The sequence below is a fragment of the Hyaena hyaena genome, unplaced genomic scaffold (genome assembly GCF_003009895.1).
Source record: "Hyaena hyaena isolate Hyena2069 unplaced genomic scaffold, ASM300989v1 scaffold_13, whole genome shotgun sequence".
In the NCBI taxonomy this organism is placed as follows: Eukaryota; Metazoa; Chordata; class Mammalia; order Carnivora; family Hyaenidae; genus Hyaena; species Hyaena hyaena.
Window position 1 is genome coordinate 3,814,413 of NW_024080645.1, and position 23,197 is coordinate 3,837,609.

At 45.1% G+C, this 23,197-nt stretch overlaps 1 protein-coding gene across 1 annotated transcript in view; it reads right to left on the minus strand.

Moving 5' to 3' along the window:
• FSD2 (fibronectin type III and SPRY domain containing 2) overlaps positions 1 to 23,092 on the minus strand; it is a 47,305-nt gene extending 24,213 nt beyond the window's left edge. Inside the window, exons 1-2 of the mRNA XM_039216527.1 lie at positions 22,831 to 23,092; positions 22,605 to 22,659 (exon numbers count right to left, since the gene is read on the minus strand). The gene's annotated coding sequence lies outside the window, so the exon portion shown is untranslated. The remainder of the gene's footprint in view (positions 1 to 22,604; positions 22,660 to 22,830) is intronic.
• Between the last annotated feature and the right edge of the window lie 105 nt (positions 23,093 to 23,197).

Consider the following 23,197-nt stretch of genomic DNA (forward strand, 5'->3'; position numbering starts at 1 on the left):
ATTATCCCCATTTTACTGATGAGGAAACTGGCTCAGAGAAGGTATCTCGTGCAAGGTCATACGGTTACTAAGTTGTTGAACTGGGATTTGAACCTTAGTCTGTGTGGCGGCCACGAGACAGTGCCTAACAGATGTCCAACTCTAGGGAGCTCAGTTGACCAGGTGTTTCAGCTGCACTCGGAAATCCATCATCACAGTTGCAGGGACGACACATCTCTTTGGGCACCTCCATCCAATGACAAAGTGTAGCCGGGACACTAAGGAAGATTCATTTCTGTGTGACACAAAACTCCTCTGATGGCAAATTTGGGCTGGAAGACTCCTTGACAGCCTTGCCAAAATTTTCTTAGGGTGCATGCCTTCCTACACTGTTGGTGGGAATGTAAACTGGTGCAGCCCCTCTAGAAAACAGTGTGGAGGTTCCTCAGGAAACTAACAACAGAACTCCCCTAGGACCCAGCAGTAGCACTGCTAGGAATTTACCCAAGGGACACAGGAGTGCTGATGCATAGGGGCACGTGGACCCCAATGTTCATAGCAGCACTCTCAACAATAGCTAAAACATGGAAAGAGCCTAAGTGTCCATCAACGGACGAATGGATCAAGAAGATGTGGTTTATCTATACGATGGAATACTCTATGGCAATGAGAAAGAATGAAATCTGGCCATGTGTAGCAACACGGATGGACCTTGAGGGTGTTATGCTGAGCAAAGTAAGTCAGGCAGAGAAGGACAAATACCATATGTGCACGTATAGGAGGATGAGGAGGAACTTAACGGAGGACCGTGGGGGAGAAGAAGGGGAAAAGTAGTGGGGGAGAGGGAGGGAGGCAAACCATGAGAGACTCTTGAATGCCAAGAACAAACAGAGGGCTGATGGGGGAGGGGGGAAGGGGAAGGGGGGTGATGGGCATGGAGGAGGGCACTTGTGGGGATGAGCACTGTGTGTTATATGGAAACCAACTTGACAATAAACTATTAAAAAAAAAACTTTCTTAGGGTGCATGGCAGACTAGGGTGATTCCCCCAAGCCATCCTTTCCTGTCTCCTTCACTCAGGTCAGACTTGCATCGTGGTCTGACAGCTCTCTCATCCTTTCCTATCTTCCTTCCCATTTTATCTCACACACTGCTTCCCTTAATACAATTCTTTATATCCAATCCCATCCGGTGCCTGCTTCTTGGAGAACCTGGATTACACAGTCTAGTGGATTCCAAAGTCCCTGCTTTCTTCTTGGTGCATAACTGCCATTATATTACTTTAAAAAAAAACTTTTTAATGTCTTATTTATTTCTGAGAGAGAGAGACAGTGTGAGCAGTGGAGGGTCAGAGAGAGAGGGAGGTACAGAATCTGAAACAAGCTCCAGGCTCTGAGCTAGCTGTCAGCACAGAGCCCGACGCAGGGTTCGAACCCACGAACCGTGAGATCATGACCCGAGCCCAAGTCGGACTCTTAACCGACTGAGCCACCTAGGCACCCCTAAGTCAGATTATTTTACCATAGTTTTGCTGATACAGAATTCACGTACCATACAACTCTCCTGTCAGAAGTGTATAAATCAAATGGTTTTTAGTATATTCACAAAAAATGAGCCAAAATTACCATAGTCAATTTTAGGCCATTGTCATCACTTTGAAAAGAAACTCCATACCTTCAGCTACCACCACATTCCCGCATTTCCCTCAGCCCTAAGCAACCACGAATTCGCTTTCTGTCCCTATTGATTTTCCTGTTGAGACATTTCACATAAATGGAATCATATACTGTCTTTGGTAACTGGCTTCTTTCCTACCATCATGTTTTCAAGGTTCATCTATGTTGTAGAGTATGAATCAAGTGCTCTTCATTCCTTTTTAGAGCTAGATAACATTCCATTATATGGGTATGTCGTATTTTATTTATATGTTCATCAGCTTATTTGCATGCTTCCCTTTTCATTTAGGTCATTTTCACCTTTTGGCTATTATAAGTAATGCTGCTAAAATGCTTGTGTACAAGGTTTTGTGTGGATAGATGTTTTCATCTCTTTTGGGTATATACCTAGGAGTAGGGTTGCTAGGTCAAATGGTAACTCTACGTTTAGCTTTCTGAGGAACTGCCAGGTTGCTTTCCAAAGTGGCTGCACCATTTTTCATTCCTATAGCAATGTATGAAGGCTCTGATGTCACCACATCTCGGTCGACACTTGTTATCTGATTAAAATTTTTTTTTAATTTTTTTTTTTTAATTTCTAGGAGAGAGAGAGAGAGAGAGAGACAGCGTGAGCAGGGGAGGGTCAGAGAGAGAGGGAGTCACAGACTGAAACAGACTCCAGGCTCTGAGCTGGCAGTCAGCACAGAGCCTGATGCGGGGCTCAAACCCACGAACCGCGAGATCATGACCTAAGCGAAAGTCGGACGCTTAACCGACTAAGCCACCCAGGCACCCCTATCTGATTAAAATTTTTTAATGTTTATTTATTTTTGAGAGATAGAGAGACAGAGAGACAGAGCAAGAGTGGGGGAGGGGCAGAGAGAGAGGGAGACCCAGAATCCGAAGCCAACTCCAGGCTCTGAGCTGTCAGCACTGAGCCCGACGTGGAGCTTGAACCCACGATCCATGAGATCATGACCTGAGCTGAAGTCAGATGCTTAACCGACTGAGCCATGCAGGTGCCCCTCTGAGTTTTTGATTGTAGCCATACTAGTGGGTGTGAAATAATATCTCATTGTGGTTTTGATTTGTAGATCTCTGATGAATAATGATGTCATGTATTTTTTTCATGTATTTATTGGCCGTTTGTATATATTATCTGGAGAAATGTCATCCAAATAGTCTGCTCACTTTTAATTGGGTTATTTGTAAGATTTCTTTATATACTCTAAAGACTAGTCCATTAACAGATATAAAATTTGCAAATATTTTTTTCCCATCTTGTAGGTTGTCTTTTTACTTTATTGATGGTGTCCTTTGAAGCACAAAGTTTTTAATTTTGATGAAGTCTCCTTTACTTTTCCTTTTGTTACTTGTGCTTCTGGTATTGTATCTAAGAACTCACTGCCAACTCTGAGGTCAAGCCAACCTTGGATTCCTGGGATAAGTACCACTTGGTCATAATATACAATTTTTTTATATGTGACTGGATTCAGTTTGCTAGCATTTTTTGAGGAATTCTGCATTTATATTCCTGAGAAAGATTAGCCTGTGATTTTTCTTTTCCTGTAATGTCTTTGTCTGGTTTTGGTATCAGGGCGATACTCATATCACACAAGAGTTTGGGAAATGCTCCTTCTCTTCTATATTTTGGCAGAACTGGTGAAGGATGGGTATTAATTCTTCTTTAAATGTTTGGTAATATTCACCAGTGAAGGTATCTGGACTTTGTGAAGTCTTTTTCCTTATTATTAATTCAGTCTCTTTATTTATTATAGGCCTATTCAGGTTATCAATTTCTTCTTGAGTCAGTTTTGGTAGTTTGCATCGTTCCAAGAATTTCTTCATTTCATTTAAGTGATCTAAATTATTGGAATACTATTGTTCATAGTATTCTTTTTAATTATGTAAGGTTGGTAATAATGTACCCTTTTTCATTTCTGATTCTAGTAATGTGAGTCTTTTCTCTTTTTCTCTTGGTCAATCTAAGTCAAGGCTTGTCAGTTTTGTGATCTCTTTGGATTTTCTCTATTGCTTATCTATTCCCTTCTTCATTAATTTCCACTATAATCTTTATTATCTCCTCCTGTTTGCTTTGTTTAGTTTCCTCTTCTTTTTTCAGTGTTTTAAAGTATCAGGTTAAGTTATTGATTTAAGTTTATTTATTTTTGAGAGAGAGTGTGTGAGCGGGGAAGGGGGAGAGCAGGGAGGAACAGAGCAGAGAATCCAAAGCAGGCTCTGAACTGACAGCAGTGAGGGCTTGAAATCACGAACCATAAGATCATGACCTGAGCCAAAAGTTGGATGCTCAACTGACTGAGCCATCTAGGCGCCACAGATTTAAGATCTTCTTTATAAATACAGGCATTTATATATATAAATTTCGCTCTATGCACGGCTTTTGCTGCATCCTAATAACATGGCAAAACTTTTCATGTGTTTTATCTTTGATTTTATTCATCTTGAACTATTTTCCAACTTTCCTTTTGCTTTCTTCTTCAATATGTTGGTTGTTTAGGAGCATACTTTAAATTTCCACATGTCAATTTCTGATAGTGTCCCATTGTGGTCAGAGAGCATATTTTTGTATTATTTCTATTCTTTTAAATTTATTGAAGTTTGCTTTAGCATTTGATTTATCCTGGAGAATGTTCCACTGCCTTGAGAAGAATGTGCATTCTGCTGTCATTGGGTGGGGTGTTCTCTAGATGTCTGTGAAGTCCAGCCAGTTTATAGTATTATTCATGTCCTCTATGTCCCTCTTGGTCTTCTTAGCTGTTCTATCCATTATCAGAAGTAGAGTATTGAAATCTCCAACTAAAATCTCCAACTAATATGGTTGAGTTGTCTCTTTTTCCATTTATGTCAGTTTCTGCTTCATGTATTTTGGTGCCCTGTTGTTAGATGCATATATAATTGTCATATATTCTTGATGGAATGACCCCTTTTATCATTATCAAATGCCTCTCGTTATCTCTAGTAACACTGATACCAATACTTCAAACTGTGCTTCAGTTTAGGCCCCTGGAGGTTTTTAAATTCCAAGCCCATGAAATCTTATAGGCAATGTAATATTCAGGAGAAGTGAGAGGTGTAGTTTCACTTTGGCAACAGAGAGAGGAAGGGATATTGTGAACAAGGAACCTGCATGAAGCCTCAACTACTGGCCCATTTCAAGGGAGGGCAGCTCTGGGAAACATTAAATTATTATATTAAGTATCTGGAATCTAATACTCTTAAAACTATCACTGTCCATGTACCCCTTGGACAGCTCTTCTACACAGATGCTGTAGACTGGAAGAGTGCGTGTGAGCACAGAGGAGGGGCAGTGGGAGGGGGAAAGAGAATCTCAAGGAGGCTCCATGCCCAGTGCAGAGTCCAAGGCGGGGCTGCATCTCATAACCTTGATATCACGACCTGAGCTGAAATCAAGAGTTGGACACTCAACCCAGGCACCCCAATTAACAGCTTTATTACAATTTACACACTATAAGGTTCAGCTTTTAAAGTTACCAATTTAGTATTTTCAGTACGCTTAGAGTTGTATGTTCATCCCTGCTATCCAATTCCAGAACACCTTCGTCACCCCTCAGAAAACCACATACTCCTCGGCAGTCACTCCTCATTTCCTACTCCCCCAGCCCCTGATAACCACCATCTACTTTGTCTCTATTTGCCCATTCTGGAGTTTTCCTATAAATGGAAATCACATGATATGTGGTCTTTGGTGTTTAGTTTTTTGTCACTGAACATAACGCTTTCATGTTTCAGCCATGTTGTACAATGTATCTTTTTGCAGCTGAATAATATTCCATCCTAAGACTCTGACATATATTGCTTATCTACTCATCAGATGATGAATACCTGGGTTGTTTCCACTTTTTGTCTATTATGAATAAAGCTGCTGTGAACATTCGTGTACAAGTTTCTGTGTGGACATATGTCTTCATTTCTCTTGGGTATATCTGAAGAGTGGAATTGCTGGGTCATATGGTAAATATGTTTAACCTTTAAAAATTTTTTTATGTTCATGTATTTTTGAGGCAGGGGGAGGGGCTGAGAGAGAGATACAGACTATGAGGCAGGCTCCAGTCTCCAAGCTATCAGCAGAGAGCCCGACCCGGGGCTCAAACTCACGAACTGTGAGATCATGACCTAAGCCAAAGTCAGACACTTAACTGACCGAGACACCCAGGTGCTCCAATATGTTTACTTTTGAGGAACCGCCAAACTCTTTTCCAAAGTGGCTGCACCATTTTGCATTCCTACTGGTTGTGTAGCATGGTTCCAATTTCTCCATGTCCTAGTCAACCCTTGCCATTGTCCATCTTTTTGATTGGAGCCATCCTAGCAGATGTGAAGTGATATCCCATTGTTGTTTTGATGTGCATTTCCCATATGGCGATGATGTAGAGCATCTTGTCATGTGCGTGTTGGCATCTGTATATTATCTCTGAATAGATGTTTATTCAAATCCTTTGTGCATTGTTAATTTTATGTGTCAACATGGCAGGGCCATGGTGTCTGAATATTTAGCCAAATAGTATTTTGAAAGTTTCTGTGAGGGTGTTTTTTTGGATGAGATTGACGTTTAAGTTGGTGGACTCTGAGTCAATCAAATTGCCCTCCATACTGTGGGTGGGCCTCAACCAATCAGCTGTAGAGCTTACTAGAACAAAAGTGGCTCTTCCTCACCGAAGAAGGACTTCCACCAGCAGATGGCCTTCACACTTGAACTGCAATACCAGCTCCTCCCTGGGTCTCCAGATTGCCAGCCCTCCCAGCAGATTTTGTGTCTGCCAGCCTCCATGATGGCATGAACCAGTTCCTTAAAATAAATGTCTCTCTCTCATACTTTACACACGTACACGCACCTCCCTACTGGCTTCAGTTTCCCTGGAGAACCTCATATACCCATTTTTAAAAAAAAATTTTTTTTAAATGTTTTATTTATTTCTAGGAGAGAGACAGCATGAGTAGGGGAGGGTCAGAGAGAGAGGGAGCCACAGACTGAAACAGGCTCCAGGCTCCGAGCCGGCAGCCAGCACAGAGCCCGACACGGGGCTCGAACCCACGAACCGCGAGATCATGACCTAAGCGAAAGTCGGACGCTTAACCGACTAAGCCACCCAGGAGCCGCTCATATACCCATTTTTAAATTGAGTTGTCTATTTATTGTTGACTTGTAAGAGTTCTTTACATGTTTTAGATATAAGTTCTGTACCAGATATATGATTTGCAAATATTTTCTCTCATTCTGTAGATGATCTTTTCACTTTCTTAAAAGTGTCCTTTGAGGAATAGGAGTTTTTAATTTGGATTCAGTCCAATGTATCTATTTTTTCCCTTTTAGCTTGTATTTCTGGTATCATATCTGAGAAGCTTACTTAATCCAAGGTTATTTACACTTTTGATGAAAATTTTTAGATAACGCAAATGTTCTAAGGGAGTTCATGAGCAAAAAAGTTTGAATACCACTAATCCACACAGAAAAAAGGATACTTATTTTAGAGAAGCTTTTTGTTTCATCTAATAGCACAAATCATAGCAGGTGCAGCTGATGTCCAAATACCGACCTAAATTTCTACCCGGCAGACTGTTCTACTGGAAGTAACCCACACACGTACTTTATCAGCAACATATTCATACATAAAACCAGGAATTCTGTGAGCTACTCTCTAATCTATTATTAAAATAACTTAATTGAAATATAATTTACCTACCATAAAATTCACCTGTTTTAAGTGCATGAGTCAATGATTTTTAGTGAATTGCTTTAGTTGTATAACTATCACCACAATCTGGTTCCTAATGCCTCCTTTAAAAATAAATTGTAGGGGGGCACCTGGGTGGTTCAGTCAGTTGGGGGCCCGACTTCGGCTCAGGTCATGATCCCACGGTTCCTGGGTTCGAGCCCTATGTCGGGCTCTGTGCTGACAGCTCGGAGCCTGGAGCTGCTTCGGATTTTGTGTCTCCCTCTCTCTTTGCCCCTCTCCCACTAACACTCGGTCTCTTTCTGTCCTCAAAAATAAATAAATGTTTAAAAAATTTAAAAATAAATCGTTGAAGGGGCACTCGAATGGCTCGGTTGAGTGTCTGACTTCAGCTTCGGTCACGATCTCACGGTTCATGGGTTCGAGCCCCATATCAGGATCACTGCGGTCAGTGCGTAGCCCGCTTAGGATCCTCCAGCTCCCTCTCTTTCTGCCCTTCCCCCCTCTCAAAAATAAACATTTATTAAAAAAATTTTTTTTAATTGTGGGGCACCTGGGTGGCTCAGTTGGTTAAGCATCTGACGTTGGCTCTGGTCATTATCTCACGGCTCATGAGTTTGAGCCTGACCTCGGCTGACTGGGTGAGCACAAGACTTGCTTGCTTCTCTCTCTCTCTCTCTCTCTCTCTCTCCCCCGCTTCCTGCCCCTGATGGGATTCTCTCTCTCCCTCTCTTTCAGCCCCCTCTCACTTGTACCCTCTTTTTTTCTCTCTCTTAAAAACAAAAAGGATGTGGTGAATCTAATGCGTTTTTAATATACCACTATTACTAAACTATTCCAACATGGCACATATGCAATCAATCTTTGAGGAAAATAACAAAATCAAATACATATTTAAAGATACAGTTTAGCACTTCCCTTCCCCCAAGTCATAATGTTTATTACGATACAAACAGCCCCCTGTCATCTCCACCTGTGGGATCAGAGCCAGTAGCCAGCTGCTTGCCTACATCCGTGCTCCGTGGCTGCGCCCAGGAGCCAGGTTCAGGGGCTTCCCCTATAAGCAGTGCTTGTCCTTCTGTGGTGAGGGACTTCGTGATCTCTGCTGAAAGACTGTCTTTCTTATTTAAAAAAAATGTTTTATTTATTTTTGAGTGAGAGAGCATAAGCGGGGAGGGGCAGAGAGAGAGGGGGACAGAGGATCTGAAGTGGGCTCTGCACTGACAGTGAGAAGTCTGACACGGGACTTGAACTCACAAACCATGAGATCATGACCTGAGTTGAAGTAGGGCGCTCAACTGACTGAACCATCCTGCTGCCCCCAGACTGTCTTTTTAATATTAAAAAATGCCAGGGGCGCCTGGGTGGCTCAGTCGGTTAAGCATCCAACTCTTTGGCACAAAAACAGATACTCAGATCAATGGAACAGAAGAGAGAACCCAGAAATGGACCCAGAAACATATGGCCAACTAATCTTTGACAAAACAGAAAAGAATATCTAAAGGAATAAAGACAGTCTCTTCAGCAAGTGGTGCTGGGAAAACTGGACAGCGACATGTAGAAAAATGAACCTGGACCACTTTCTCACACCACACACAAAAGTAAACTCACAATGGATGAAAGACCTAAACACAAGACAGGAAGCCAGCAAAGTCCTTGAGGAGAAAGCAGGCAAAACCTCTTTGACCTTGGCTGCAGCAACTTCTTACTCAACACGTCTCCAGAGAGAAACAAAAGCAAGAATGAACTATGGGACTTCATCAAAATAAAAAGCTTCTGCACAGTGAAGAAAACAATCAGCAAAACTAATCAGCAAAACTAAAAGGCAACCAACAGAACAGGAGGAGATATTTGCAAAGATGTATCAGATGAAGGGTTAGATTCCAAAATCTGTAACGAACTTATACTCAACACTCAAAAAAACAAATAATCCAGTGAAGAAATGGGCAAAAGACATGAATAGACATTCTCCAAAGAAGACACCCATATGGCCAAACAACACATGATAAAATGCTCAACATCACTCATCATCAGGTAAATACACATCAAAACCACAATGAGATACCACTTCACACCCATCAGAAGGGCTAACATTAACAACTCAGGTAACCACAGATGTTGGCGAGGATGCAGAGAAAGAGGATCTCTTTTGCACTGCTGGTGGGAATGCAAACTGGTGCAGCCACTCTGGAAAACAGTATGGAGATTCCTCAAAAAAATTAAAAATAGAACTATCTATGACCCAGCAATTGCACTACTAGTATTTATCCAAGGGATACAGGTGTGCTGTTTCAAAGGGGGCACATGAGCTCCAATGTTTATAGCAGCACTATCGACAATAGCCAAAGTATGGAAAGAGCCCAAATGTCCACTGATGAATGAATGGATAAAGATGTGGGACACATACACAATGGAGTATTACTCGGCAGTCAAAAAGAATGAAATCTTGCCATTTGCAACTATGTGGATGGAACTAGAGGGTATTATGCTAAGTGAAATTAGTCAGAGAAAGACAAATATCATATGGCTTCACTCATATGAGGACTTTAAGATACAAAACATAAGGGAAGGGAAACAAAAATAATGTAAAAACAGGGAGAGGGAAGAAACATAAGAGACTCTTAAATATAGAGAACAAACAGAGAGTTACTGGAGGGGTTGTGGGAGCGGGGAGGGGGTAAATGGGTAAGGGGAATTAAGGAACCTATTCCTGAAATCATTGCTGCACTATATGCTAACTAACTTGGATATAAATTAAAAAGTAAAAATAAAAACAGCAAAAAACCATTTTTTAAAAATGCCATTCATTTTTCATTTTTCTTTCCTTCTTCTCTGGTTTTGATTGCCTTTGAAAAAAGCATTTTCTGATAGTCTAATTGTGAAATCCATGGACACTGTCCCGTGCTTTCTTGGCTGTTCTGTGACATTCCATCCTTTTGACCCAGCTCAGTCTGCCACCTCCTTGTGGGATGGCTGACCTCTCTCCAAGTCCTGCCCTTGGCCACTCCTCTGGCCGGAGTTCCCCAGACTTCCATCCAAGCTCCTGTTCTCCCTCCCACCTGCTCCAGGTGACCTCGTCCACTGTCACGGCTCCACGACCCCCTCTCCGCCAGTGGCTCCAAATCCTCATCTCTGGCCCTAATCTCTGCTCCAGGCAGAGGCAGAGATCTGGTGGGGGCCGCAGCCTTCCTGAGCACTGCCAGTCTCCCCAGACCCGACACCCGGCAATGGAGCTCAGTGCCTCTCTCTCTGTCCACTTGGATGTGTGGTGGGACATGGAACCTGTCTCCCAAGCCACTCACCAGCCATCACTGCACAGGCCATGCCAGCAGATGCCGGAAGGCCCAGTGGCGCGGCACACATGCGGAGAACCCACTTTTCTCAGCCTCTCCATGCTCTGGCCTTTATTTTTTTTAATGTTTTTATTTTATTTTATTTTTAATTTTTTAATGTGTACTTATTGTTGAAAGAGAGAGAGAGCAAGCAGGGGAGGGGGAGAGAGAGAGGGAGACACAGAATTTGAAGCAGGTTCCAGGCTCTGAGCTGTCAGCACAGAGCCCGATGTGGGGCTTGAACCTACAAACTGAGATCATGACCTGAGCTGAAGTCGGACACTCAACTGACTGAGTCCCCCAGGCACCTCTAATGTTTTTTTTTTTTTTTAATTTATTTTTGAGAGAGAGAAAGAGAGAGAGACTAGAGAGAAAGAGGGACAGAGGATCCAAAGTCGGCTCTGCACTGACAGCATAGACCCTGATGTGGGGCTCAAACTCACGAACGTTGATATCATGACCTGAGCCAAAGCCGGACGCTTAACCAACTGAGCCACCCAGGTGCCCCTCCATGCTCTGGTCTTTGACGCCTGTGATGACTGTCTGGTCCCAATGCCCTCGCTGCACATTTCCGCTGTAGGCCTTCGGTTTCACCCCTGTACCTTAGCCTCTGTCTGCAGAGACCAAGAATCACTCAGCTCTTCTCCCATTCCCTCAGGGAAGAGAGCTCGGCCCATGTTCTGGTCAGAGAAGACACTTTGCCCCTCGTGGCCCAGTCCTCCCTCCTCACTCGTGGACACGGCCACCAGACTCCCTGTGCTGTGTGCCCCACGCCCTCCCGGCTCTGTCCTGTGAGCACAGGGAAAAGCTAAGGGTGGTGATGAGGAGCGCAGAGGACCGACCCTGTCCCACACCTGGCCTTACTTCAGGAAGGCTAACAGTAGGGGTGTCTGGCGGGCTCAGGCAGTAGAGCATGCGACCTTGATCTCAAAGTTGTGAGTTCAAGCCACATTGTATGTGGAGATTACTTTAAAAGGGGGAGGGGCACCTAGGTGGTCAGCCAGTTAAGTTTCCAACTCTTGATTTTGGCTCATGTCATGATCTCACGGTCGTGGGAAGGAGCCCCATATCGGTCTTCATTCTCTCTCTCCCTCTGCCCCTCCCTCTTTATCTTTCTCTCACTCTAAAAATAAAATTAAAAAAAAAAAAAAAGAAGGCTAATAGTAGATTCTGGATCCTAGGAACAGAGACCTGCTCTGCGTTTAACCCGGGAAAGCCCCCAGCCACCTCTCTTCATCTGGGCTCTGTAACAAATGTCACTCTTCTAACTTCATCATAGCAATAACCGTCCTTGGAAGTCCCTCACCGATCCCCCAGTGGGCTCACATCGGCTCTTGCTGACAGCAAGGCTAAACTCAACAACCGACTGGCCTTCTCTGAGTGTGACGCGCGCAGGCTCGGCCCTGGGGAGCCCCTGGGAATCTAGCCTCTTCCCTCTCTCCCTCTGAAGTTCACACAGAATGCTGTTTTTCCACTTTCTGTCAGCACCACACAAAGAGGCAGACTTCCAGTAGCCTCTGGGGACAGAGACACTGCTATCCTAGCCTCATACCAGGCACGCAGGGGTTTGGATCCACATAAGGAAACTCTAACACTGGACACATCACAGTGAGGGGTCCAAGAAGCTTCAGTCCCATTCTCATTTTTTTAGTGTTTTATTTATTTCTGAGAGACAGAGAGACAGTGTGAGCAGGAGAGGGTCAGAGAGAGAGGGAGGTACAGAATCTAAAACAGGCTCCAGGCTCTGAGCTAGCTGTCAGCACAAAGCCCGACGTAGGGCTCGAACCCACGAACTGTGAGATCATGACCTGAGCTGAAGTCGGACACTTAACCGACAGAGCCACCCAGGCACCCCATTCAGTCCCATTTTCAAATGCTCCAAAACTCCTATATGGAAGACAAAGGCGAGCCTCACTTCAGACTTCAGTAGCGTCTGCTGAGACTGAGCACCGTGACCATACAGGGTTGATGCACAAGGTACTAGCACCGCCATGTCCTGGACGACCCACAAGTCCATGGGGACCTGGTCCACCCCCTGGGTTGGGGGAGGGGACGCATGAAGGTTGCTCCCAGAGGCAGCATCACAAAGCAAGAAAATAAGGGACCAAAAAAAAAAAAAAATAGAAATAAGAAAAAGAAGAAAAAGAAAAGGGACAAAGGTCCTCAACATTGGTCTTGGTGACAATTTTTTGGACGTGACAGCAAAAGCACAAGCAACAGGAACAAAAAATAAGCAAGCAGGATGACATCAAACTGAAAATAACATCCACACGGCAAAAGAAACAACAAAATGAAAAGGCAGTCTATGGAATAGGAGAAAATACATGCAAGCTGTCTACGTGATAGTTGGTATCCAAAACATATAAGGATCTCATACGACTCCATAGTGCCTCCCAATAATCTGATTAAAAATGGACAGAAGACATGAATAAACATTTTTCTAGACAACCTTTTTAAAAAATGTTTATTTTTGAGGGAGAGAGAGAGAAAGAATGAGAGCAGGGGAGGGGCAGAGAGAGAGGGAGACACAGAATCTGAAGCAGGCTCCAGGCTCTGAGCTGTCAGTACAGAGCCTGATGTGAGGATTGAACTCATGAACAGTGAGACCATGACCTGAGCCAAAGTCGGATGCTTAACAGCCACCCAGGTGCCCTGTTTTTCTAAAAAAGATACACAGATGCCCAAAAGATGCATGAAAAGATGCTCAACATCACTTATCATCAGGAAAACACAAGTCAGAACCACAATGAGAGGGCACCCCACACCTGTCAGAATGGCAAGATCAGAAAAACAAGAGATAAAGTGTTGGTGGGGCTGTGGAAAAAAGGGCTCTTGTTCACTGTTGGTGGGAATATAAATTGGCACAGCCATTATGGAAAATAGTATGGAAGCTCTTCAGAAAATGAAACATAGAACTACCATATGCTCTAGCAATCCTACTTCTGAGTATACACCCAAAGGAAATGAAATCAGGATCTCAAAGAGATATCTCTACTCTCACGTTCATTGCAGTGCTATTCACAGTAGGCAGGACATAGAAACAACCAAAGTATCCATCAACAAATGAATGGATAAAGAAGATACGCAATGGAATATTAGCCATAAAAAGAAGGAAATCCTGCCATTTCCAACAACATGGATGGACTTTGAGGGCATTAAGCTAAATGAGATGAGTCAGCAAAGAAATACACGCAGCAGAGACTATACAATGTCATTTATATGCAGAATCTAAAATCTGAATTCACAGAAACAGAGTTTGGAGCGGTGGTTGCCGGAGCTGGTGAGTGGGGGACGTGGGGAGATGCTGAGCAAGCAAACTTCCAGGTATAAGATGAGTTTTGGTGTCTATTTACAGCGTGGTGACTATAGTTAACAACACTACACTGTACACTTGATGCTCTCCCTGCACAGCAAGGAAAGGGAGTGATGAGAGGTGAAGGGCCTTCATCGAGGCAAACAACCTCATGGTCACCATCTCCCAGCGTTTGCACGCATCACTTCGTCACAGTGCACACCTTACACGCCCACAATATTACCTGTCAATTATACATTAGTGAAGCAGGGGTGGGGTGGGGGGTAGAAAACATCTGCTTCTATAGGACACTGGGACCTGGGCGGGGGAGGGGAGTGTGATTCGCAGCCTGACTAAAGCAGAAACTGAGTAAATGCCCAGCACGGTTCCCGGCAGGGGAAGCGCTTGAAGGCGGTAACGGCTTTGCTGGAGGCAGCGAGCCACAAAGATCATGGTCTTTGGGGTCAATGTCGTTCTCATTATGTGACCTTGACCTCGTTTCTCAGCATCTCTGAGCCACCTTCATTTGTAAGTGGTGGGTACTTGTGAGGATCAAATAAAATACTCCCACTGTGGTGCCCCACTATCACAGCTGAGTGTCCCCCTGTGGGCAGAGATCTCAAAGCCATCTCGAGCCTACGGTCTGCTGGCCGTGAGTCGCACCAGCTCCTCAGGAGCGTGCCCGCCCCGTGTAAGCACAGGTTCCTGCCACGCCGCTCTGCAGCGTGGTACGTCGGCGTGTCCTGCGATGAGGGCTCCGTTACTGCCGAGACTCAACCCCCCTGGGCACAGGGCACACACCCTCCCCCATGTCCTAGCTCCATCTCCCCAAACAGCCTCACCTTCTCCAGTGGACGCCACGGTTCCTTCTGAGCATGCCCAGGGCCCGCCCATGCAAGTCATGCCTGAGGCCCTGGTTTGGGCTGCCCTTCCTGCTGAGAGCCACCGGCCCTTCCCCACCCAACTGCGCCCACGCCGTGACCACTGCCTGTCACATCCTCACGAGGGCCGCTGCATGCGGCCACAAAGCGCAGCACGACACCTACTCCCTTCAGCACCCTAACCAGAGACCAGGAGCTCATCTGTGACATCACCCAATGTGATTTTTTTAAAGGTTTTATTTTATTTTATTTTAGAGAGAGAGCATGCAAGCAGGGAAGGGGCAGAGAGAGGGAGACAGAGGATCCGAAGGGGGCTTTGCACAGACAGCCATGAGCTGAATGTGGGGCTCGAACTCACCAATAGTGAAATCACGACCTGAGCTGGAGCTGGACGCTCAACTGACTGAGCCACCCAACGTGATTAATGCCCAATTAATGCTGATTCTGGTTCTACCAATTCAGTCTCCAGATAACACCCCCCACCCCCACCCTTCACCCCTCTCTAAGGCCACTGCCCTCTGGATTATGAAAGTTCTGGGTGTGCATTCTGTCTCTGCTACTTCCTAGCGGTGTAGCCTTGGGAAAATCACTTCTCTGGGCCTTACTTTCATGAGCCCATGAGATGGGTTTATTACTAGTTCCTGTCATGAAGTTAGCATTTGGAGGAAATAACAGAAGGTATATAAAATGCTTACATTAGCACCTGGCTCAAAGTAAGTCCTCAGTACAGGTCACCTGTTGTCATTATTGTGGTGGTGGCCGCTATTATCGTTATCCGGACCTTGACCTCTCCCACCTGGGTGAGGTTAGGAGCCTCGCACCTGGTCATCACGAAGAGTGAGGACCAGGGTCAGCCATCTGGTGGAATCATCTGCAGCCACCGTGGGATCATTCTGTCCCTTGAAAACAAGTGAAGCCAGGAGAAGGCACGAACATAGAACGGCTTCATATCCAGGCACAGACCTCGGCTGTGAGGTGGCCTGTCCTCACAGCGAGAGCTTCCGAGGGGCCTAGGGAGAGGTGTAGGGATGGAAGGTCCCTTGGAGAGCGTCTAATTAAATTCTCTGATTTTAGGATGGCAAAACTGACTTTCCGTGAGGATAAAGGACTTGCTGTGGCTAATTTCTCTTAACAAGCGGGTGATCTGGGGCTCCTCTGTGTCCAGCCCCCTGCTGGATGCTTGACACAAAGCCGGGCAGGTAAAGAGTTAGATCTGGACCCAGTTTTCCACTAAACCATATCACCTACGGACCCCAGAGCAGCCGGCTAAAAATAACACATTGCAGGGTGCTACCTAAACGGAGAAAGCTAGAATTCTGTGTTACCAATAAATCATACCGACAAATTCTGTCACCCGGAAGATGGAGACTGAAACACCAAACTGGACTGTTACACAAGCAAGAAGACTAGCAAACACAGAGAATAAATCTCAGAGGAACAGATTCTTCCATGCCACCATTTCGCGCTTAAGACATGGAAGCAAAGTGGTGTGGGCGCTCAGCACCAAAGCAGGGAGTTTGCAGCTCACCCCCAGAGCGGACCCCTGCTTTCCTCCTCAGCACCCAGACCCTTCCAGTTTCTTTTTTTTTTTTTAATTTTTTTTTTAATGTTTTCTATTTATTTCTAGGAGAGAGAGAGAGACAGCGTGAACAGGGGAGGGTCAGAGAGGGGGAATCATAGACTCCGAAATAGGCTCCAGGCTCTGAGCTGGCAGTCAGCACAGAGCCCGACGCGGGGCTCGAACCCACTAACAGCGAGATCATGACCTAAGCGAAAGTCGGACGCTTAACCGACTAAGCCACCCAGGCGCCCCAGACCCTTCCAGTTTCTTAACAAAGGATTCAGAATTTGGGGAGAAAGGAATGTTAACACTAAATTGTCATTTGATAAATGATGAAACAGAAGCTTAGAGAAATAGAGCAGTAAGCCACAGCCTATAAAGAATATGGTAGCTAAATGTCTTCTACTCTATGCTGTAGAGCCGCAGTGAAAACAAAACAAAAAGACTTTTGCTTAAGCCTCATATGGGAGGTGTCTCCCTGTGCATTAGTTAGAAAAGTCCCCCACAAAAATGATTTTTTAAAGATTTTTTTAATGTTTACTTATTTAATTTTAATTTTTTTTGACCTGTGTCTTGTGTCCTGGGCCATCATAAGTAACAATGTTGTGGGGATGAGGTTTGTTCTCATACTTCGAGTGTTCACAATTGTGCACTGAGGATGGTTTCTCTCTACTAAAGCCTTGACCAGAATGCATGGAGCACTTACGCTTGGTCTAGTCAATGGAATAATGAGAGTTCAGGGGACTGCCTGCATCGTACTCCTTATCTGCTTGCAAATTTCCCCTAATATATTCAAGGTTATATCTGCAACCTGTAGTGGCATGGTTGTATGTCCATGGCCCCATATACAATATTCACTTCCATCTATTTTGTATCTTATGACACTCCTCTTTATATCACTCAGTGTAATCTCAATTGTTGTGTGTTGGTACAATGTACAATTGTCTCAATTGTTTGATTAATGTCTGTCATCTCATTTGAATCCATGCTTTTTGAGGAAATGAGAGCAGAGATTATTTTATTTCCTTGTGTCTCAAATACATTTGTTTATTTTTGAGAGAGAGAGTGAGAGAGAGCGGGGAAGGGGCAGAGAGGAGACACAGAATCTGACGCAGGCTCCAGGCTCTCAGCGGTCAGCACAGAGCCCGACGCAGGCCCCGAACTCACAAACTGCAAGATCATGACCTGAGCCAAAGTCGGACGCTTAACTGACCGAGTCACCCTGGCGCCCCGATTTTTAACCTTCTATGGGACATGAGAATAGTCTCTGCGAATCTACGGAAAGCTGTGAATTCATTCCCCCAAAGTGAGCCCATATGGGCACAAACATAATTTTGCCTATAATTTCAGAAGCTCACTCATGTAGCCCTTAGGTAATTCCTGAGCCACAGCTAAAGAAACTTTCTTTAAAGCGTTGGCCATATGGTTACACAAAATAATTCAAATCAGCTTTTACAGACATAGTCCAAATCTGAAAACTTTCTGTGGGAAGAGCGGGTTTGCAATAGCGACTGAAAAATGATTACAATACTATTTTTCCCCCTATTTGAAGCAAAACACGAAATTATGATTTGTTGGGATGCACATGCAAATTAAAATAAAATGTATTTATCGACTCGCTACCACAGCCAGATGCTAACACTATTTAGGGTTCCATACTGTCCTACAAATGGGCCCCTGCACTAAAAATACCCTAACAACCACACAGCAAGAATTTGCTAGCCTCTATCTGCATGAGTGGCTTTCACACCCTATACCAGCACCACGTTCAGTAAAAGCAAGTCTAGGCTACAGGAAGGCACAGAAAACATTCACCCTGTTCACAGTCACTGACACATCTGCAATTTAAGATGATACCTCCTTCCCCTAAAGATACTGCATTTACATTGTGGCATTAAATGACTGAGTTTCTACCTTTTTGCTTTAGAAATAATACGATTATCCAAAAACTTGCCTGCTGATGTTGAGTCCGTAGTTCTTCCTTTTTTTTTTTTTTTGTTTACCTCTGAGGACTCCGGGTAAATGCTACAAAAGTGCTCTGCCTTCAGTGAGATTTCCCTCCGGGTGACCTCTGCGAGCCCCGAAGGCCCCGTGTTACAGCAGGACTTTGCAAGCTGGGTAACATGACCCAACTCCCACTGCAAATAGCAACGCCTGCCGGGAGTGAAAGCCCAAATATAGACCTGCCTCGGCTGTCTTGCCACTTCTTACTGCTCAAGTGACACGGGGCGAGGTCACATGCTGTCTCCTCAGCTTCTTCATTTACTGTGAGCACTTGAGGCGTGTGGCCCCACCGAGCTGCTCCGGCGGCTGGTTACGTACAGAGGGTGGGGGGCGCCACAGGCCCTGCAGAGAAGGGGCTTCCGAGAGCCCTTGGGCTGTGCACCCTCCTCAGGGGATGAGGGTCTCTGTCCAAAACGTTTTGAACAAGCACAACTCTGAAGGTAACCCAACGCAACTTCATTTTTTCTCTTTCTCACCATTCTGTTAACATTTACTCACGGTGGGAATTATTCTCCTCTCTGGGCAAAAACCCAGCAGACCAGGACTTTCTGCTCTCTCTTTGATGACATCAGTCCTCTGACTTTCTGCTCTCTCTTCAGTGACATTCAGTCAGTCCTAGGGTGGCTGGAAGGCACAGTCTCCATTCAGTAACTGAACGTATAGTCCAGAACATTAATGAAGTCAAACTTAGTTTAGTCAGTAACAGAATCTTCTCCCCTACCCAGCCTGGGCCTCTTCAGCTGGAAGTCTGCCCCTGGGGAAGGGGGTCGAGGGCCGCCTCTTCTGCCCACACCCACTCCGTGAGCTGCTGGTGGGACGCCAGGGCAGAGGGCCAAGGTGACAAGACAGTTAATATTGGAGTTGATGCCCCAGTGCGTTCTAATGTCAGGCTCTCTGGGGCTACGAGGTGCTTAGATCTCTCTCTTGCACACTTGTGTGTGTGTACACTCCCTCCCTTGCACCCTCCCTCGCCCACGCACCCCCTCCTTCTGCATGGAGAGTTTTTGTACATCTCCGGAGTTTCCCATTACGGAGACCTTTCTCCTGAGTTCCCACGATCTCTATTCCAGGGGGTCCCTTGCAGTCCCCTTATGGGCCCCGGTGGGCCACCTCCAAGAGCTCCCAGATGAGGTCTCCTCACCCATGCGGTTGGCTCTCTTAGGCAGGACCTAGAGGACTCCTTGCTGACGCTGTCTTCATGCTGCCTCACTTTCGGATCTTCGGAGGCAGGCCCATCCTTGGTACCGGCAACTCTGGGATGCAGACACAGACCCAGAGCAGCCGCTTCCCCTGGCTCAACTCAGTACTGGCAAGTATTAAAAAAAGTAATATAGAGTGGCTGGGGTCTCGGTTGGCTGAGTGTCCAACTCTATTTTAGCTCATGTTGTGATCCCAGGATCGTGGGATTGAGACACTCAGCGTGAAGCCTGCTTGGGATTCTCTCTCTCATTCTTTCTCTCTCTCTCTTTACCTCTGTCCTTCTCCCCCATTTGCACTCTCTGTCTCTTAAAAAAAAAAAACAACAAACAATGTAGATGTCTAATTTTTATGTGGAAAATACCCACAATATACTTTTTATTTATTTCTAGGAGAGAGAGAAAGAGAGAGACAGCATGAGCAGGGGAGGGTCAGAGAGAGAGGGAGACACAAACTCTGAAATAGGCTCCAGGCTCTGAGCTGGCAGTCAGCAAAGAGCCCGACGCGGGGCTCGAACCCACGAACCGTGAGATCATGACCTGAGCGAAAGTCGGACACTTAACCGACTAAGCCACCCAGGCACCCCAATACCCACAATATACTTGTAAGTAGAAGAAGAGTTTGTAAAATATCATTGAAGTATAATTATATATATGTCATCCAGATGATATGTATTTAAAATATAAATATACAAATATACTATATATAACATAAATATGTAATATATATAATAATGCGCACAAAAACAAGAATGATGTTTATCTCTTTTGAACCATTTTACTTTTTTCTTTGTATCTTTGAGAGTACTATTTTATTTTTTTTATTTAAAAAAAATTTTTTTAATATATTTTTACTTATTTCTAGGAGAGAGAGAGACAGCGTGAGCAGGGGAGGGCCAGACCTAAGCGAAAGTCGGCCGCTTAACAGACTAAGCCACCCAGGCGCCCCTGACAGTACTATTTTAAAAACAATATATTTTTAATATATATATATATTTTAATGTTTATTTATTTTTGAGAGAGTGAGAGACAGAGACAGAACACAAGCAGGGCAGGAGGGGCAGAGAGAGGGAGACACAGAATCTGAAGCAGGCTCCAGGCTCTGAGCTATTAGCACATAGCCTGACTCAGGGCCCGAACCCATGGACTGTGAGATCATGACCTGAGATGAAGTTGGGAGCTTAACCGACTGAGCCACCCAGGTGCACCTTTTTAAAAATATTAAATTTTTTTTATTTTAAAAAATCTTTATTTTTTTATGGAGTTCATTTTTTTAAGTTTATTTATTTATTTTGAGAGAAAGAGAGACAGCAGGAATGAAGGAGGGGCAGAGAGGGAGGAAGAATCCCAAGCAAGCGCCACACTGTCAGCATAGAGACAGATGAGCAGCTGGAACTCAGAACTGTGAGATCATGACCTGAGCCAGAATCAAGAGTCTGGCACTTAACTGACTGACCCCCCAGGTACCCCCAAAATCTTTATTTTATACTGAAAAATAATATATGGTATTTGGCTTAGAAAAAGGTAAGTACTACAAAAGAACCATAAAGTGAATATAAAGCAGGCATATGTCCTGCTAACAATTATTAGGTTTGGTGTGTACTTGTCCATATATTTTTCTAATATACAAACATCCTTCCCTCACACACACACACAAATAGAAATTACTCTTATAATTAGAAAACCTGCTAGTAGGGGTGCCTGGGTGGCTCAGTCAGTTAAGCACCAACTGTGGCTCAGGTCATGACCTCACAGTCCATGGGTTCAAGCCCTGCGTCAGGCTCTGTGCTGACAGCTCAGAGCCTGGAGCCTGCTTTGGCTTCTCCATCTTTCTCTCTCTCTGCTCCTCCCCTGCTTGTGCTCTGTCTCTCTCTCTCTCCCTCAAAAATAAAGAAACATTAAAAAAATATTTTTAGGGGGCGCCTGGGTGGCTTAGTCGGTTAAGCGGCCGACTTTCGCTTAGGTGATGATCTTGCGGTTCGTGGGTTCGAGCCCCGCGTCGGGCTCTGTGCTGACAGCCAGCTCAGAGCCTGGAGCCTATTTCAGAGTCTGTATCTCCCTCTCTCTCTGACCCTCCCCTGCTCATGATGTCTCTCTTTCTCTCCCCTAGAAATAAATAAAAATATAAAAAAATATATTTTTAGTAAAAAAAAAAAAGAAAGCCTGTTAGTGTCATTTTAACAGAGAAAATAGAAAGACTACTTAAAAGGATAAAATAGTATAAAGAAATACAATAAAAAGACATATGGTAAAGAATATACAAAAAAAATAATAAAGCAGACTATTAAGGAATTCTTGTCATAAGTGATGAATCACTGAATTCTATTCCTGAAACCAATATTGTACTGCATGTTAATTAAAATTTAAATTAAAAAGAATTATAAGTAAATCATATTAACTAAGACAATATATGTAAAAATGGGGAAAAATAAATCCCTTCTTTCTCCAAGAAGACTGCGAAGAGCAGTGGTCGGGACTCCACAGCCCCATAGTCCCTCGTGGCAGTAAAGGTGAGGAGCTCAAACAGGCAACTTTACATCTTAAAGCTACATTCCACAGAGTGTTCTAGATGCCCTGATCATCTTCGGTGGGGAGAGATGCCCTAACCATTGCTTCAGGCTGGCCCTGATTTGTCGTTGGGCATAAGGGCAAGTGCAAACCTAATTCCCTGCTTTCCCAGCTCCGAACCTTCAAAAGCTCTCTCTGTTCCCGAATCTGGCCCCCAGGAGCCTGGTCTTGGTGAAGGGCTCCTCCTCGCGGCGTCCTGGGCATCTCCCCCCGCCCCCTCCCTCCCCGAACCACCCCCCTTCCTGGTGCACTCCCAGGATGGAAGCTTGACATACACTGCTTCTCCGTCTACACTGTGCGTTTCCTGGACAGAAAGGCGAGGCCATGAACCCGACCAGCTCCAAGTCCCATGCCATCCCCACGTGCAAACCAGACATCCCGACTTCCTGAAACAGGTCTTGGGTAGCAGCCGGTGGTCTCACCAGCCTGACTGTGCGTGTTAGGACACGTTTCTTCGCTGGGTCTCGGTCTCCCTGGCTGTAAAATGAAGAGTGGGAACACATCGTATTTAAACACGCTGGCTGGGACATGGGACGCTTTGAAGGCAGAGAGAGAGATTTTTTTGGGGGGGATGCCCCCCTGCACTGCCCCCAGCACACGCCCCGTGAGAGCTTGTAGAATTGGTAACAACAAATGTGTGGCTTTTACCCAGTGCCCGGAGCCTAGAGGCCCTCCGGGAATAACTCCTCACGTCTGGTCTAACGTGTGGCCTCCCGCAAGTTTGCACCGTTCTCGAGCGCGTGTTCACCAGCGCCCCAGTGGGCGAGGAGACACCGCCGGTCCCCGTTCTCAACAAGTTCCAAGTTTAACCGCAGGAGGCGGAGGCGAGAACTCGCTCGCTTTTCCTACATCACTAGGTACAAAGGTGGACAAGGTGAGGCAACAGAGGTAATTCTCGGGCCCCAGAAGCGGTTGCGACAGCGCTGGGTTCCGACGGCCCGGACGGATACGGACTTCCGACCTTCCCCATTGGCTGCCGAGAACCCGCCCAGGCCGCCGACAGCCAATCAGAGGC